The sequence below is a fragment of the Neophocaena asiaeorientalis genome, unplaced genomic scaffold, assembly GCF_003031525.2.
Source record: "Neophocaena asiaeorientalis asiaeorientalis breed wild unplaced genomic scaffold, Neophocaena_asiaeorientalis_V1.1 scaffold198, whole genome shotgun sequence".
Classification (NCBI taxonomy): domain Eukaryota; kingdom Metazoa; phylum Chordata; class Mammalia; order Artiodactyla; family Phocoenidae; genus Neophocaena; species Neophocaena asiaeorientalis.
In genome coordinates, this window is record NW_020175221.1 from 2,191,000 (window position 1) to 2,206,406 (window position 15,407).

Sequence of the window (15,407 nt, forward strand, 5' to 3'; positions counted from 1 at the left end):
TTAAAGTTCATCACAAAGACTTTCTGGTTTCAATTTCCTCTCTTCTTTTGAAATAAGATCCAGTACCCCAGCCCTCCACCTAGAGTAAAGTAGCTGGGACTTGGCAGGAAGTGGTGTGGCAGACCACCCAAGAATTAGGGGTATCTGATGTGGAAGGGAAAAGTTAAATGAAAATCTGAAAATGATGTCAAGTAGATGAGAATGAATCATCAATACTTAGCTCCCGTTTCTCTCCAGTGAAGATCCCTGTGCTAGATCGTCCAGTTAATCATCCAGCTAGGAAGGGCTGGGCTAAGTCACTTTCCAGGCCATACCTCAGCCTCCAGGCAGTGTAATCGTAACCCTTTCGAAAGACCTCCAACGCATTCATTCAAGTTTCTCAGGAACGTTCCTGTTCTATAAACTCCTCAGGCTGTCTTCTGTCAACACACCTCTTTTCCTTTTACTCACACACATTTCCTTATCACCATCTGATGTGTTTTGTCCCTTCCAATAAACTGTGAAGTTCTTGAAGCCCAACAAGAGCTCTTGTACCACCTGACTGTCCCCCCTCCACCTCCCAGCCAATACCTGGACAGAGGGGTAACTTACTTGGTCTATTATCACTCTGGATCAAAGTTCTCTTTTTAAGATTGCAAGATTCAGGAGAGCAGGACCTCAATTAGTGAAAAGTGCAAGTGACTTCCTGCCAGAGTCAGCTTCTACCGGTAGACCTCTGAAGCAACCACACCTGGGGTGTGACTGGAAGGGTTTTAGAAACTTCCTTCCACCCTCACCTTCTGAAATTCCACCGAGAGACACCTTTTCACTTAAGGTTTTGATCTTCATTAAAATACAGATTCCCCCGGGAGCAGTAACTTGATAAGTTATCTGTGATTTAGAGTAGATAAAGGAACTTACTGAACCTGGAGAGAGGAGAGGAGACAGCAGTGGAGGGGAAGTTTGGGTGTCAATTGGCCCCATTCATACCAAAATATTTCAATAATGTGTGATGGTGTTGTTGATATGAAGAATCATTCTCCTTCCAAAGGCCCAGCCCCCAACACCTTACGTATTGACTGAAGTATGAATAAGGATGGGGACATTTAGTGAATGCTTTCTATGTGCTAGACAGCACTCTAAACACTTAAATAGTAACTTGTTACACCTCACAACTCCCCGAAGTTGGCCCTGTTATCCCAGTTTTACAGATGGGGAAACTGAGGAAGAGAGGGTCCCAAAGTCACACAGACAGAAGGTGGCAGACCCAGGAAACGAGTAAGAATGATTGACACTTTTAAATATCCAAGCTTGCCTTTCTCATCCCTTTCCCATGTTGACTGCCACCCCTCTCCGATTTTCATCCTCCTCCCACCCTTGTCAGTAGATTTACCTGAGATAACCCAAATGAATCCTCAATGTGGGAAACAAACAGGCATCTAAGAAAATAGAAACAGCGATCCAGATATGGATGAGTCCTTCCACAAAGAAGTGTTCAAAAAATGACAACCAATATGCTGTCATTGACGACGCTTAAAAAAATGTATATTCTGATCCAGTGCTTTAAAAGTACCCAGGGAATTTTCTAGATTGCAATATGCCCATTTTGGGTGCTTTTTCCCCAACACTACGAGCAAAACAGAGATACTAACCATGGCAACTTCTGTATCACTTGATACACGTAAAAGGAGCAAAGGCTTCCTGAGAGAGGGGGCCCTGCATCTGTGTGTGCATACGCTATTTCTAAGACGTGTATAAACTGAAACACACACAGGACTCACCCAACAACTTCTTTTCCTTGAGGAGGATGAGTTGAGAAAGTTCATCTTGTGCATCAGACTAGAGAAGACAGACTCCTTATTCATCTTTAGATTGCAAAAATAAAATACGCGTTGGCTCCCTGGAGTTGGAGGTGGTAGCCCGGTAATTAGAAGGAGACCAAGCAAGAGGAAAAAAGCAGATAAACAGCAGAGTGGCAGTGGGACGGCAGCATGTTTTGCTCCCGATAGGCATTCATGTTTGCAGGGTCTCGTTCAGTGGAAGGGCATGGGATTGGAAAGTGGATTGCTCTGAGGATGCCCTCACAGTACAGCTCACGGAGTAACACGACTGGGACACCTATGCCCCTGCGGACCTCTGAGAAGGAACTCCAGGGACAACCCTGCCACCAATGGAAGCCAGTTCTTCAGCAGGCGTGGCAAAGCTGAGATTTGCCTATGAGGCCAGCACTACTCCAAGGTGCGGCTGGGTTCTTCCTGGGAGTTGCTCTTTCCCAGTCAGCATCAGAAATCAGCAGCAGAGTAATGATTAGAGAAATGCAAATCAAAACTACAATGAGGTATCACCTCACGCCAGTCAGAATGGCCATCATTAAAAAGTCTACAAACAATAAATGCTGGAGTGGGTGTGGAGAAAAGGGAACCCTCCTACACTGTTGGTGGGAATATAAATTGGTACAAACCACTATGGAGAACAGTTTGGAGGTTCCTTAAAAAACTAAAACTAGGGGCTTCCCTGGTGGCGCAGTGGTTGAGAGTCCACCTGCCGATGCAGGGGACATGGGTTCGTGCCCCAGTCCGGGAAGATCCCACATGCCGTGGAGTGGCTGGGCCCATAAGCCATGGCCGCTGGGCCTGCGCGTCCAGAGCCTGTGCTCTGCAGCGGGAGAGGCCACAGCAGTAAAAAGGTTGGTAGGGGGATAAATTCGGAGTTTGGGATTAACATATACACACTATGATATATAAAATAGATAACCAACAAGGACCTACTGTAGAGCACAGGGAACTCTACCCAATACTCTGTAATAAACTATATGGGAAAAGAATCTGAAAAAGAATACATATATGTATATGTATAACTGAATCACTTTGCTGTACACCTGAAACTAACACAGCATTGTAAATCAAGTATACTCCAATATAAAATAAAAATTAAATTAGAAAACAAATCATCAGCAGAGGCTTTCACCCTAAGCTCCACAACCTTCCTTGTGAGCCTGAGGTGTTCTTACATGTTGTGTGACTTTAAAATTTTTAATGATCTTCACAAAGTTCATATTAAGGAAACAGCTCTTTGAAGCACACCTCTTAACCCTTCAAAACTTGTCTTTATAATTTGGGGGTTTGGACTGATTAATTTTTATGACAAACCATGTAAAGAATTTCCAAAATTTATTCTTTCCTTTCATTATTATCACTGGAGGCCACACTATCTTGTCTTGTACATAGGTAGTGTATGGTCAACTTGTTGAGACTTTTGGAGGCTTATAATTACCAATAAAGCACTGATAACTACTGTGCTTTACTCTTGTACTAGTAAAAGACTAGTAGTACATTTTTTACTTTGAAAGAAATTTTACTTTCATAATGACCTTGGCTTGCTGGCATATCCAGTGCTACAAAAAGTACTGATAGCTGCCTAGGTTGTGTATCCTTTGCTTTCTACCATCCATGCTTAAAATTAGAGATACAGTAAGGATTTTACCAGCCCCAATATATCTATAGTTAACAGAAGTTAGAGGAGTTCTCTTTCATTCTGAAAGGAATGGGAATTTTTTTTTTTTTGAGAATTACTGAACCCACATTTGGTAATAGGACGACCCAACACAGCCAAAAAGAAATAAATTAAATTAATTTAGAAAAACACACAAAACAGAGGCGGGAACCCTTAACTGATGGGACAAGGGAAATCTAGCTGTTCACACCTACTCTGGAGAACTTCTGAACATCCCATGGGGTCTTATTATTAAGTGTGTGTTGGAATGTCAGCTTCTTTCTTCAGGATCTTTAACTACTGATTCGTTTCTTTTTTAAAGTACTGTGTTTAGGTATTCAGTCCTTATCAACTTATTCCAGGGGGAGACTTGGCATCTCTAATATAGCTGTTTCTGAGTCACTTGCAGCTCTTCCTGTCTCTAACCTGGGCACTCCAGTCACAATCACATTCTCCTGGTGAGATCAGTGTTCTCTCTCTGAGAGTACCGTGGCCAGGGCAGGGGCAATTTAAAAGCCCTATCTCATGGGAACAACTTTTTCTTCTTGGAGCTTGAAGTAACTGCTTCCTTCAGTGGGAGAATTATGAAGAGGATCATTGACCAGCCTTTGTCTCTCACTTAAGGTATTGCTGTTTGAACACTTCACGTTCAGTATCACCTTGAGTACACGAACACCCAAGGCCTTGAGGAAACTCTGACATACATCGAGGGGGTACTGATGAGATGGGTGGTCCAGCCAAGTCACTTGGCTCTGGCCTCTGACTGAAGGGGATCCCAGACTATGGCTGCTATTCTGTAGCAAACTCACGCAGAAAAGCAGAGAGCATATCACCATCACGTGGATACTGAATTAAATCCATCAAACTCTTAGTTCTCACGATATCTGCAGGAGAAACACCAGATGCAGGAGTGAGGGGCCTTAAAATCTGTAAGCTTCTTTGTCCTTTTGGAGGCTCTCCGACAGCCCAAAGACCTGTTGATGCAGTAATATTTTGCCGATTCCTACAGCCAGGACTGGATAGAATTTTGTTATATCAGCAGTTGTCAGTCAACAAACCTCTCTCTTGTTGGTAAGGTGCATCAAAGGCCAGGACAATACCAGGAATGACTATTAAGTGTCCCAACAGGAAAAGGAGGCATCGTCACCCACATTGCTGGCCAACTGGTAAGAACCAGGGCATATGGAGAAGCAGTGCAGGCCGGAGTGAGGAGTGCAGACAGATGAGAGACAGCTGTTCCCTGGCAGGGTTCTGCATTACCTCGAGGGGAGAGCCAAGCTCTGGCTCTTGGAGGGACTGCTGTCTGCACTCGCACGCAGAGGCAGGGCACACAGGAGGGGCCCTGGGAGTATGCTCAGGCAAACGTGAAACTCAAGCCCTGAAAGCTAAGCCCCAAATCCAAATACGCTGTTACGCAAAGCATTCACAGATTGGCTCGCATTTGATTATCGTATGAGGTTACTTGTTGGCATGTGCTGAGTAATTCCCTGGCATGCCCGCAGCTTGTCAGGGGCATTCCTTCCTGAGTCACAACTGGACCAACAGCCTGGCTCAGGGAGCAGGGGCCAGCGCTGTCTAAGAGGCTATCTTTTTGATGAAACCTACAGCCCTCGGTCCTGATTTGCTGATGTCACCATGCTTGCTTTTCCATCTTCAAAGATGAGCTGGTAGGCATTTCCAGTGAGTGTTTGACAGACTCAAGGAAACATTTTGGGGGTTGCACATAACTGTTGAATATTCGTCTGTCATCAGTTGGATGAGAAAAGTTAAAATTCCTGCCAGAACTTTGGAGGCCTAGGGAGATGGCATCTCTCACGGGAGCAACATTAGGCCAATTACAATGCTCAGCATTTTCCCAACACTCTGGGTTCAGAGCTCTTTGCGATCCGTTTGTTTCTTTAGCTGAGTTTCTTAAACACACACCACCCCTTGTGGAGCTCTCTGGGCCTCCACCCAAAAGCTGAAGGATACAAAGAGGAAGAAAAGACAGAGCAGGCGGCTCTACCCAAAGAGAGGAATCAAGCCAAATGTTTCAACGATTCATTACTCTCCAAAAGCCTGTCAATACTTACAATGGGGGGAAACGGAGCACAGCCAAAATGTACAGCAGTGGAAGACTGGCCACATACAATATGGAAAAATAAGCAGTCATTAAAGTCATGCTGTAGATTGTAGAAGAAACTTCAATGACACAGAAACCTATAAACAATATATGGTTAAGTGAAGCTAATTACAAGACATCATGGACAATATGATTACATTTTGTACATACATATATATATTTCTAGGTGATATTTACATATAGAAAAAAGACTGAAAGAATATAAATTAACATGTTAATAGCAATATTTCTAGGTTGGGGTGGATTATAAGAGATTTTTCTTTCTTTTTTTCTCCAAACTGTCTACAACGAACACGTTTTAATTTTGTTTACATTTTGTTCTTATTATTTTGTTTATAAAATAAAACATGCTCACAGTGTAAGGTTTAAACAATACAGACATGTTTAAAGTCTAAAGTAAAATTCCTCTTAATCCTGCCTAACAGATAATCCTTGCATGTACAAATCTGTATTTTAAAATTATTCTAGAATATTTATGCAATAGAATTACATGTAGGTCTTCAATTCGCTTTTTTTCACTTAAGGTATCTGGCACATCTTCCCAGGTATGTGTGAGTACTTTTCTTTCTGTCTTTTTTAAGTTGATCAGTGGGAGCCCTGGCAGGCCAGCAGGGAATGGAAGCTACAGCCACAAGTCCACCAGAGTGAGGGTCCCCCCCTTCCTGCTGCAGATGGGCAGGGGAATCGATGGGCACTAAAGTCCCAAGATGTAAGAGTTGAAAAGAACTTTAAAAAAGACTTAATTAAACCCATTCCTGAAATGAAGAGATGAAGATCCAGAGGCCAGAATCCAAGTCTTCTAACTCTGTGTCCAATATTGCCTTTACCACACTGTGTAGTATAAAATAAATAATACTAAGTAGTTTTTTTTTTTTTTTTTTTTATAAATTTATTTATTTATTTTTGGCTGTGTTGGGTCATTGTTTCTGTGCGAGGGCTTTCTCTAGTTGCGGCGAGCGAGGGCCACTCTTCATTGCAGTGCACGGGCCTCTCACTATTGCGGCCTCTCTTGTTGCGGGGCACAGGCTCCAGGCGCGCAGGCTCAGTAGTTGGGGCTCACGGGCCCAGTTGCTCTGCGGCATGTGGGATCTTCCCAGACCAGGGCTCGAACCCGTGTCCCCTGCATTGGCAGGCGGACTCTCAGCCACTGCACCACCAGGGAAGCCCTACGAAGTAGTTTTTAAAGAGCTCTTATCTTGCTAATCTTTTGTTTCAGCCTTAAAGTCCCTTAAGGGAACTGGGGGAGGTTATCTCTCCCATTGTACAGATGATAGTACTAGCTAACCTTTGCTAGGCACCATGGGCCAGGTTCTAAGCTAAGCTATTCGCCTCTATTACCTCATACAGTTCTCACAAGAGATCTCAGAGGCTGGTCCTACTATTTTACCCATCTTACAGATGAAAAAAATTAAGGCTCAGAGAGACTGAATAACTTTTCAAAGGTCCCACAGCTAGGACATGATGGAGCCAAGACTTGAAACTATGTTTAGCCCCAGAGTCCCTACTTTTAAACATTACACTTTCTTTCTTGCAGGCTTAGCGCACAAAGTTTTCACAAAACACACTTTAATTACTCTCTCCCTTTCCCCTTTGTTGTTGTTATCCAGTCCTCAAACGAAGCAAAACAGGAATAACATTAGAGAATGCAATTTGGTGTCAGGCAGGGTTCAGGGGCCCCACTTGGTGTTCAGGACTCCATGCCAAACACTGGGGTAAAAACAAAACAAAACAAAATAAAACAAAACACCCAGTCCAACCACAGCTATTCTCACAGTTGGCAAAAGAGTCGCCTGGCACTTTTCCTCTAAGGATCCTGCATGTCCCATACAAGGTGGTAAACTGCTTGCTCCCCAGGTATTTTCATTTCTTATGTAATAGTGTACTCGTTTCAACTTGGCCAACACGTTAGCACTTGTAGGTAAAGCCGATCTTTTTTTCAATCAGACACACAATACACACTGAGTCATGTGTAGAAGGCCTGTACAATGTTTTTATTGTGAGCAGAGCCCCAAGGGCCTCATCTTACAATCCTCACCTCCACAGAGAAAGAGTCTGCCTGATGCTGTTGCATGTGGCTGTCACACGGAGCTGCCAGAGGCTGGGCTGTGCCATGAGCTGTCATTTCACCCACTCAGCTCTGGCCCCTCACAAGCTGGTGCTCAGGACTTTCCCGGACACTTATACGATAGCCTTCTCTATAATTTGTTCACCTTCTTCTCTTTCTTTCCACTTTTAGTGCCCTCCCTTCTCTCCCCTCCATGCTTCTGTTCAATCTCTCTGTCTTTTCTATTTTCTGATTCATTTCCTCTTCTTGTATCTTGAAAGGCTGCACTAGTTCCACTACTGTTCCATAAAGCACAGAGCTGGCCCCCTTTCTCTTTCTTCCATAATCCCCAGAGCCTATTCTGTAGTCTCCCCCCGCCCAAGTACCTTTTCACCTCCTTTCTCTGCTCACCAGCCTCTTTGTCACTATGATAGCCATTCTCAGCAAAGAGGTTGGAGGCGCTGTCCTGAACGTGGAGACTCTGCATTGAAAAGATTCCGTGCATTGGCTCAGGGGCCCCAGCTGCTTGGGTAAATTTCTTGGCACTGCTCTTTACTAACTAGGTGAGGTCAAGGAAGTCACCTAGGCTCTCTAAATCCCAGGTTCTCTCGAAGTCAGATGGTGATAATGAAAGTCCCTGGTTCTTAGAATTGTTGGGAGCCCTACATTAGGCTCCATAGCTCTGGGGTTTGGGTTCTAGACCTATTTGCTTTACTAGTTGGGTGATCTTGGCCAGGACACTGAGCTTCTCTTTGCCTCAGTGTCCTTGCTTATAACATGAGAGTGGTAATAATAGTATCTACTTGAGTGGTGTATTGAGAAGATTAGTTAATAAACATAAAAATACCCGGAATAGTGCCTGGCACACAGGAGCCTTCCCCCAGAGTTGTCCATCGTGACATTTATTCATGGATGTAAGATGCCTGGAATAGCTGGAGACACTCAAGCGGTGGCAGTTACCCACTTGCTAGAGACCTTTGTTCCTCTTGCTCTCTGCTCTTTGGCTGCGCCTTTCCTGGGAAGCCTGATCACGACCATTCTGCCCAGAGTCTGTTTTCATAAGAACTCTCTCTGCCCTTTGCACCAAGTGAAAACCAAGTCATGGAGAAGCCCGGCTTACAGACATACAGCTAAAGAAGCAAAATAGGAAGGGAGCAACGTGGCAGGTTTTCTACAGCAGATTTGCTTTTGTGCCAGTTTTATAGGTGGAACCATGACATCTTCCTGCATAGTTCTGCAAAATGACTTTTGCAAATCATATCACATTTAACTTCTCTCTTTAAATGAGAAACTGTAAATAAAGAGCTTAGAGCAGGTCTTGGAGCCCCATAAATTATAACTCTTGTTTGTTTTATTCTTGTAAGACTGATCTAGTCACATTATAGAAAGCTTAGAAGAGAAAGAAAAGGAAAAAAACACTGCTTCCTTAAGTTCACCTATGATCATTTTGTACTCTCACATCTTAATATACTACAAGAACTCATACTTTATTCGAGAATAATTTCAGAAGGTGAAGATTCCTTCTTATATTATTAATACTTATATTAATAATATAAGGAATACTACTATTTCTTATATTATTAATCTCTTCAAGATTGCAAGTAAAGATGTGCCTCGATTCTCTTTGGTAATGTGAGGAAGCCCAGAGTGTCATCTCCTCAAGTGATCTCCAGGTCAGAACATTCTCAGCATCTCTTAGAAGGTATTCTGAGAGTCAATGTCCTTAGTGTCTGTATTTCCCAAGAGAGAAAGTGATAGGATTCATTTGTAATCAACCAACTTAGAGGATAGAATATAGCACCAGATCACCTCAGGAATACTTGAGTTCACTTTTGCCAAAGGTGAGCCATGGGTGTGGGGTGCTGAAAATATTATATATATGAAGGTTAAGGCTCATGGATCCCTTTTTTGGAAAAATAACAAATCACTTTGGTTCACCTTCTGTGGGAGCTCACCTTTCCACACCCTGGGTTCACTTTAAGTGTGGTGTATTGTGATAGCTCTTTGATTAGTGGGGCCTTTATATTCTGTGCATTCACTGCCCCCTCTATATCCACACTAAAATATTCTTCATATAAAGCCACTTAAAGATTTTATTCCACTAATTATTACAGAAATGCAAATCAAAACTACAGTGAGGTACCACCTCATGCCAGTCAGAATGGCCATCGTCAAAAAGTCTACAAATAACAAACGCTGGAGAGGGTGTGGACAAAAGGGAACCCTCTCGTACTGTTGGTGGGAATGTAAATTGGTGCAGCCACTGTGGAGAACAGTCTGGAGGTTCCTCAGAAAACTAAAAATAGAGTTACCATATGATCCAGCAATTCCACTCCTGGGCATATATCTGGACAAAACTATAATTCAAAAAGATACATGCACCCCTATGTTCATAGCAGCACTATTCACAATAGTCAAGACATGGAAACAACCTAAATGTCCATCAACAGATGAATGGATAAAGAAGATGTGGTACATATATACCATGGAATACTACTCGTCCGTAAAAAAAGAATGAAATAATGCCATTTGCAGCAACACGGATGCAACTAGAGACTGTCATACTAAGTGAAGTATGTCATAAAGAGAAAGACAAATACCATATGATATCACTTATATGTGGAATCTAAAATATGACACAAATGACCCTATCTATGAAACAGAAACAACATCGGGGACATAGAGAATAGACTGGTGGTTGCCAAGGGGGAGGAGTGTGGGAGAGGGTAGGAGAGGGACTTTGGGATTGGCAGATGCAAACTGGTATATATAGGATGGATAAACAAGGTCTTACCATATAGCACAGGGAACTATATTCAATATCCTGTGATAAACCATAATGGAAAAGAATATTAAAAAATGTATATATGTATAACTGAGTCACTTTGCTGTACAGCAGTAATTAACAGAACATTGTAATACAACTATACTTTAATAAAAATAAATTAACAAAAGATTTTATTCCATAGGAACAGAATATGAATATAACTAAGAAAAGCTTACAATTTGGAAAAACAATTGAAACTCCTTAAAGTCTAATGTCCTAAAGGGGAGGGGAACTCTACAACACAAATAAAATTGTCAGCTTTTAATAATCAGCTACATATTCACGGCACTTTGTCACGTGCAAAGCATTTTTTAACAGTCACTACGCATTTACTCATTGGTTTACTTATTCTTTCAATACCAGAATCACATTATGACTTTTGTGGGCCCCAGGTACTTTCGCCTTCTTGGGCCCCTCTCTCCATTAAAAAAAAAAAAATTAAAATACCTTAGTAGATTTTTGTGGGCCCAAAAAATTTCTTTTCTTTTTTTTCTGATATGAGAAAAAATTAAAACACCTTTTCTACTCTGACAACTTGGGTTTTTTTCTGATTTTAAGAGAAACAAACATTTTCATGGGCCCTGGGCATGGTGCCTACTGTGCCTCCATAAATCAGCCTGCACCAAGAGTGGGCTGGGGGTTAGAAATGCAGATGGGACTTCCCTGGTGGCGCAGTGGTTAAGAATCCGCCTGCCAATGCAGCAGGAGACACGGGTTCGAGCCTTGGTCCGAGAAGATCCCACATGCCACGGAGCAACTAAGCCCGTGTGCCACAACTACTGAGCCTGCACTCTAGAGCCCGCGAGCCACAACTACTGAGCCCACGTGCTGGAACTACTGAAGCCCGTGTGCCTAGAGCCCGTGCTCCGCAACAAGAGAAGCCACCGCAATGAGAAGCCCACGCACCGCAACCAAGAGTAGTCCCTGCTCACCGCAACTAGAGAAAGCCCACACACAGCAACGAAGACCCAACGCAGCCAAAAAGTTAATAAATTAACAAATAAATAAATTTATTAAAAAAAAAAAAAGAAATGCAGATGAACACATGTGGCTCCCGCCCCCTCAGGAGCTCAACAGCCTCAGGGAAACAGACCAGCACGCATGCCATGCTGCTGCTGCTGCTCTGTAGTCCCGCTGCAGTTGAGGGCTGGCAGCTGTCCCACAAGAGCATACAGGGGCCAGCATCTAACTCGTAGGAGAGCAGGAAGATGGGTTTCTGGAGGAAGCATTGTTTGAATGACTCTTTAAACCAGCATTTTCCAGCAATATGTGTTTGAGGCCCGGGTTCAAATTTTAGAATTTCTGGCAGGCCACTTGAAAAATTGAGAAGTGAACATTAGACCAAAGAAGCCAGTTTCAGGGAACTGAAGATACCTGCTATTAATCTCAGTATATGGAGATATACACAATTTTATATTCTGATCAATACACAAGATTTATCTTTGCTGCAAGCACGGGGACATACGTTTACCTCTGTGTCAGAAGACAGTGTCAAGCTGACCGGCTGCTGTGGCGCTGGATGAAGGGGATACATCGGGCTGGGAGGAGGGGTGGGAGGCTCAGGGTATCTAGCTGGTTCCACAGGGAGATCACAGTTCAATAGGGCATGAAAAACCTTTCCCTCCTGATCATATAAAAGACCACAGTGGAGGCAGAAAATATTTCTTCTCGGTGCTGAAGAACAACCAAATGATAACATTTAGCCTCATCTATGGGAAAAAATATTTTAGACATTGATCAAAATTTGGAAACATAGTTAGTTGCAAGGCATTCAAGATACACCAGCTGCCAAGCTCCAGTAGTTAAATCTACCAATCTCAGGATAATAAGAGCAAACACTTAGGATGTCCCAAGAACCATTGTGAGAGCTTTATATTTGCTTTTAATCTTCATAACAAATCTACTATGTGAGTATTATTATTATCCCCATTTTAAAAACGAGGAAAGTAAGACATGGAAACTACAGATAACCTGCCTTCGTGAGGGGCAGAGCTGAGATTCGAACACAGGCTCTGAGACTTGTTCTCTCCGTCACTGCCCTTCACCATCTGGGGATGCCTCTGGCACACCGTCCACTGTCTCGTGTCTGAACACTGCTGCCTCTGCTCAGCCTCATATAGGACCAGCTTGACTGCCCCTCGCCGTAGGCCTCTGACCTGGCACCCCAGAGTGTAGTGGGGACCCACTCAGCCCCACGGGAGCAACACAGAAGGGCTTCGAGGACTTACCACTCTGACCAGTGGCCGACGGGGAATAACAATGGCTCAATCCCAAGACAGATTTCACACGACTTCGCAGTCCCATAGGGTCCAGCAGCTGGTAGCAGAGTCAGGGTTGCCAGATACAACATAGAATGCCCAGTGCACTTTGAATTTCAGATCAACGACAAAGAATTTTTTACCAGAAGTATGTCCCAAATATTGCATGGTACATACTTCTAGTAAAAAAAAATTCTTTATTTATTGGAAATTCGAAGTTCACTCTGTGTTTTATTATTTTATTTTTTGCAAAAAAGTGACACCCCTAAGCAGTAGCCACGCTGGTGACACACGCTCTTACAGGCCTGCTTCCTTCCCTGCCTGGCTCCCCCGTCTCTCATCCAGCTCCCTGGGATCACAGGCACAATAAAGAACTTGCATGGGAGCTTTTGTCACAGCCCCAGCTTTCTGGAAACCCAGACTATGACCCAACTGGGCAAGGATTTTGCCAGACAGTGAGGTAGCCATAATGCTCACAGCCATCCCGTGAGACAGGCATTGCTATCGTCATCACACTCAAATTACAAATAAGGAAACTGAGGCTCAGGGAGATCCATCCGTTGGCCAGGACCCCCTCGGCTGCTCTAGCTCCACCAGTTTCTTACTAGAAAGAGCATTCCAGGCCATTCTTGAGAGACATTGAAGCATTACTGGAATGAGCATTAATTGGTTCAGATAATCATTGATTCACTTAATAATTACCCCTATTTGTTGAAAGAAACTCTCTTGTCCTCACATAAAGGAATATAGTGACATATGCACTGAGAGAATTCGTCTCTTAGCAGCCATAACAGCAAGAGGCCCAATTTCTCCTGTTTTACTCTAGTTGGAATGATCACAGTTAAAGCATGAAGTTTTCAACCTCAGTTCTTCACAAATAAAACCAGCAGCACATTGTTATTTCTCTATATAACTAAATATAATGTATTCATTCTAAAAGTCATGACTGATTACAAAGAGACAAATTCAGAGGGACTTCCCTGGTGGTGCAGTGGATAAGACTCCGCGCTCCCAGTGCAGGGCCCGGGTTCGATCCCCGGTCAGGGAACTAGATCCCACATGCATGCCACAACCAAGGATTTGTGTGCCACAACTAAGGAGCCCATGTTGCCGCAACTAAGGAGCCCTGGAGCCACAACTAAGGAGCCCACCTGCCACAACTAAGATCCAGTGCAACCAAATAAATAAATAAATAAATGAGACAAATTCAGAAAGTCTCGAAATTATACTTGCCTTTGACCTGCACCAGAAAGTTGGTTTCCTTTCCGTAAATTATCTGTTGGGACAATTAGAGAAAAAAATAGCAAACATTAAAGAAAACCTGGGCCAAAGCACTTGTGCCCAGTGGGTTTACACAGGAGTGAAACCTCCTTGCAAACTTTCAAAAACAAAACCAAACCTTGGCAGCATATAAGCCTAAAATGAGAAAGAAGGTGCTCTTTTCTACATAAACCTTATGAAATGAAACCTTTTTTCCTCTTTGTCTGCTGGATCTTCATTACGAAGGAAGGAAACTTGTAGATGCGAGAAAACCTTCCTCCAAGGTGGTGCTGGAGGGTCTCGTGGAATCAGCCGCCTCTGTAGCTCCATCCAGTGAGGCTTTTTCTCACAGCAGCCAGGGAAGCAGATGGAGCGCATGGCTGGCTCTGGTTACCTATGGCTGCCAGCCTAGTCCCCTGGGCATTCCAAGGCCCCACCTTCCACCTGGCCCATGACCTCTGACCTTGGCCCTGTGGCCAACACAGGAATGGGGGAGGCAGGGGGGTGTAGGTCTCAGGCTGTCTGGGCCCAGGCCACAGATGAAAGAGTCAGTTGTTTCCACTCTTCATGTTCACTTGTGAGGTCCTGGGAGCTGCAGAACTGGTATTTCTCCATATCCCAGCTGCTCACATGGCCATGCAGACAAGCTGTAACTCTAGCTGAACGTGCGCACGTGTGTCGCACGGGAGGTGGCATCCTGGCTTCCAGTCCCAGCTCTGCCACTGACTTGCTCTGGGGCTTCAGTGAGCCCCTCCGCCTCTCAGGAGCCTCCGTTTTCTCATCTGTGGAACAGGACAGTTGGATCCCTGCAGGTGCTGGGCCAGGGGGCTGCTGAGGAGGCAGATCGAAGCCATCTCCTGTAATCCTCCTTGCCACGTCCACAGAAGCAATGAAAAATATTCCACTTTTATCTGTCTTACATTGTGTACTTTCATTGAAGATCTTCTTTGAAAAAAGGTTTCTGTCGCTTCTAAAAACCAGTAGAGTAGGCTGTCTCTAAGTGACCTTCCAAACTTATGATTCTGTAATTCCATGATCCCAAAACGGAAGTTCAGACTTGGCCTTTTTAAAGGGTTGCATGGTACTTGGGAGAGTGAGAAAATTGTGAGACACGTGATGATATGTTTCTGATCCTGAAGATCCTCTTATGCAGCCTCCCCTTGGGGACATATAAAGTTTCCAGGGCCCAAGCCCCCTCCTTTGTTACACCGGATAAAGGCTCACATGTTAATTATTTAGCCACTGGTGCCAACTGGAACACAGTCTTATAATGAAACTGCCTTGAAAATACTTCCGTGTGTGACATAAGGCTCTGGCAATTTGAACATATCTTTTCTTCTTTCATATCAGCAGTTGTTTTATGGACCGGGCTTAGCCGGCTTAGACAAAGGGCACTGGATTGGTGAATTATTCATATAATCTGCA